The sequence below is a fragment of the Aythya ferina genome, assembly GCF_964211825.1.
Source record: "Aythya ferina genome assembly, chromosome: 2".
Lineage (NCBI taxonomy): Eukaryota > Metazoa > Chordata > Aves > Anseriformes > Anatidae > Aythya > Aythya ferina.
In genome coordinates, this window is record NC_140297.1 from 48,960,357 (window position 1) to 48,964,859 (window position 4,503).

Here is a 4,503-nt window from a genome sequence, read left to right on the forward strand (position 1 = left end):
CTTTTCATGATGGTGAATTTCATAATTTTTTTTGGAAGGTTTCCTAAAATTTCCCATGCCTTCCCTCATTCAGAGTGTATTTACAGTCCTAGCAAGACTGTGATACCCCAGTAGCTCATCTTGCTGTACCCAGGAAAGTCTGTGTCAGTCTGATAGCATGTCTAGAAGGAGCTTGAGGGGATTCCCTCACTCAAATACCATGTACTGACCACCAGCTCATTTAATCTACATCCCCATCCCCTTCACTAAGGCTTCCTGAGTCCATGTTCATGCTTTTCTATTCCTATCTTACTAGAATTCCTGTCACAAATTTGGTAGCCAGGATGCATAAAGGCACTCCCTAAGCGTGGCTGATATATCTCTCAAGTCTACTGCTGACTTATTGTTTTCTTCCACTATATCCCTTCCATATTTCTCCTCTCTGCTCTTCTATTATAGCCAGTAATAAATCATTCTATTTCTAAGCTTTTAAAATTAATTTTAAACTATTATTTATGAGTATGCCACATGAGAAACAAGACAGATTTTCTAGTGAAGGAGTGACCAAAAAAAATCCAAATATTGTTTTTTATTACTATGATTAGACATCAAAATGACTACTTGAGGAACCTTTCTCCATAGATAAAAATATAAGAAGCTGACTTCTGTTGCTTTCATCAATCTGACCTCAAGAGTCCAGCAAAGGTACTTGACTTAACCTTATGTCCACTAAGAAATTTAAATGCAAACTGCAATTTTTTTTTTTTAATTTTGTAGTAGTAGTGTGAATTCCTTTCCAATCCTTACACACTGAACTTATTACATAGATAGAGGGATAGAGCAGCACAACTGTTCTTCAGTTCTTCACTGTTAGAGACTTTCCAGCTACTTTTCATACTTTAGGAGACTGCCACTGAATTCTGGGATGTGATAGATGAATTTCAGAATAATTATTTTGTTTATTTAGTCTGTTTTTGCATGCTAAAATTTGGATTTTATAATAACTTTACAAAGAAACGGCCAGTTGCTTCCAACTGTAAAATCAGATTGCTGTTATACTTAAGTAGTATAATACTTAAATATATAATACATCTGTCCAGTAACAGAAATTTACACACCATTTTTCATTAGCTTCATCTTTCTTTCCTATTTCTCTTTATGCTCACTATAGAAGAATAAAATTGCTTTTCAAGGAACATTAGCTATTTCTTTTTAAAAACTCTCATACAGTTAGAGATATAACAGCACTTAAGACATAAAGTCTTATATGTCTTTATAAAGACTTATAAAAAAAGGTATGGGGATGAGACTGGGGGAAGGCTAGAGTGCAGCTAGCTGTTGAAAGAAACAAAATGTTTTCCTGAAAAAAAAATGAGGCTCTATTAGGACATGGGAACAAATGTAAGTGTCAATGCATTAAGATTTAGCATGTAGGGTCCTATGTTTTTCTTTTAGGCGTGGGAAAATGAATTGCAAATACATTAACAATTGATCCATAAACCATTACTGAGTACCTTGAAAAGGCATGGGAACAGGATTAGTATCCCCTGAAATCCACTGCCACTGCTGGAGCTCAGTGTTGAACAGAGAGGTGCTTTGCTCTTGAAAATCTAACGACCAGTTTTGCAATGTCACCAATTTTTTTCAATCATCCAAATACCACCAATTCAATTAAGCTCATAAACTTCCTACCCATAGTTCTCCAGGATAAGCAGCTCCATTTAAAACTGAATGCGGACGAGTCTGTGCTGTCCATGTGAAATATTGTTCAATCAACAGCCAAAGTTTTACTTGTCAGTTTTGATATATCCGATAATAGCTGTAGGTTGTTTTGCAATGTCCAATGTTCTGTGAAGATAGGCTTTTCATATTCTTTATTGTTTTTTTCTGACAAAATGTTGCCTAGACTTTTGCAGTTTTGTGAAATGAAACAACAGTAAAAACAATATATAATTTAACCCTCATAGACCTGGCTGGACTGCAGATAAACATCTTTCCCTGGCTTATGGCTAGTTTTGGCCAGGATATAATGAGTTCCTGTTCATTGATCCTTTATAAGCATCCTCAATGATTGAACATAACCCCATGCACAGCAGGCAGTCATTCATTTGTGCCCCTTTTCAACTTCACTTTAATCAGCATTTGACACTGTTGAAAATCAAATCCATAATTAAGCTTCACAGACAGTCAGAGTTTTGCCAAATAATGCTGAAAAGGAAATCCTGGAGATACTTCTGGAGTCAAGCATCTATATAAATTCTGTGTTACACACTTTAGGTGCGCAGAGATTTATTCTTACTTAATGACTCTTTGTTTCTTTTTTTCTCATTTTCTCTGTTGAGGTTATTAACCTGCATTATTAACACGCTCATGTGTGACTTTTTATTTATTTTTTACTAGTGGGAATACATTATTTTTTTTAAGAAATAGCCATTTATTGTATATATAGGTTTAAAGTAAAGGTACACAAATACACTCACAAATCAGCTTAATAAGCACCCTGATAAATAGCACTGCAGCTTAATTGGGACAATTGGTAGGGAGCAGATTCAATGACCCCAATCAGTGAATTAATGGCACACCTAGTTGTGAAAAGTCCATTTAAATGATATGCTTGGTGTTGTCTGTTGTCTAGTCACAGTAGTTAACAGGTGTGAATTGGTGTTCGTAACACAAATTTCCTGCTGCTTGACCCTTTGTTCACTTCAGGTTGCTTCTATACTCTTTCACAGTAGCTAAGTGAATGAAAATTAATAGATTTATCTTAAAATTTTCAGACTATATTAACACTTTTATAACAGCCAATCTTTAAAGGATGATTATTTTAAAATAATTTTCTCTGTGGGAATCTTTCTAATTATTTACTGGGTAAACAAAATGAAACCCATTTTGCATGCTATATTTGACCATATCCTTTATCCTTTATATCCTAAAGTAAATAAGTTCCAGAGTAACTAATATGGCGCATTTTAGACAGAACTTTAACTTATTTGTCTGGTTTCTTGGGGAATGCACTGTTTCTGTGAACTTTTCAGATTCCCTGATTAAGGGCCTAGTAGCAACAACTAAATAATGTAACGTTTAAACTATTTGGAGCATCTCCCTAGAAGTGGACATCTCTGGTTCCTGAATTCCGTGAAGACCGGTGGGGCTACTTATCCCACAGACCAGTGTGCTGATTTGTCTGCTTAGGATTTAGTTTCTTAGCGTAGATAAGGTCCATCTGCAAAATTGATATGGATGGATTTAAAACCAACACAAATGAAACTATTCTTCCCCCAAGTCTGCTGATACCTAAAGGTTGTTAGATAAGTATTGGATTCTTTTGTTTTATACTTCCTTTCTCAACCTTATGAAGTTTATCTCTTTTGGAAACAAGGCAAAGGAATAGAAATATAATAAATTGGCTGAAGTAGATAAATATGTCATTTTCTTTCCCCCTCCTAAGCAAGTCTGTCACCTTAAGCTTCACTGTGTCTCTAATTAGAGTTTGTCAGCTAAATGAAACAGTTCTTCTTTCTCTAAGTTGCCAACAAGAATATTTGACCAAATATAACAAAACTACAATTTCATGAAGCTTTCTGACTGTAATTGGAAGATTTATAGATGCAATCATATTTAAAACCTTCTTTTGTCTAAATAGAAGATAAAAAAGGAGCAAAATCTATGAAATTCATAACTGGTCTCTGAAATACTTGAATACAGGATGGATGCTATAGGAAACCTTGTTATGTAGTGTCATATGTTTCAGTACACCACATAACTACAAACGTACATCATGAGTGTTTGATGAGCAAGGAAAGAGAAGGAATGCATGATCTCCTATGAGCTGCTATATGAGTTTCAGCAGGCAGTTCAACACTTCACTGGCTCAACTGATAGCCCTGGTAGAGTATGTCAAAGCTGAAGATCCATCTTCAATGCCAGTCAACCAGAGCACTTTACAACTTCACGGCAAACTCAAAACTGTCAGTTCAGTGGCAAGAGAGATGGAATAAGTGGGTGGGACTGCATAAAAATAGGTCTTTCACTCAATCCCTATTGCTCTCTCACTTCCAGTCTCTTTTCTGCTGCTGCTACTGAAACAGTTTGCTTTGCCAATAAGTAAACTAGGTTAAAGGAAAAAGTATCATGAAAAATCACATTTTGCAAATAGAACTTTGTCTGGGAATCTTTTAAGATCTAAGGCTTCCTGGACACCAGTTAAAAGCAATGTTAATGAAATAGCAATGTGTGCCATCACAGGCTCTGGGTCAATAAGACAAACCATTGTAACAGAATTGCTAGCACTGGCAAAGCTACCGTCAATGGCAAATATCTCTTGATGGTAAGAGATAACTAAACACAGCTGGTGGAACCATCAAGTAAGAGCAAAAACCCTATTTAGATGGTTGTCTGTGCAAGCATAGGCACAGCTACAGACACCCCCTATAGCAAGGGAATAGACAACAGGATTTGTCACAGAACTTGGACAGTCACTGTTACATAAACATTTATATTCAATGAAAGGAAAGTCCCACTAAC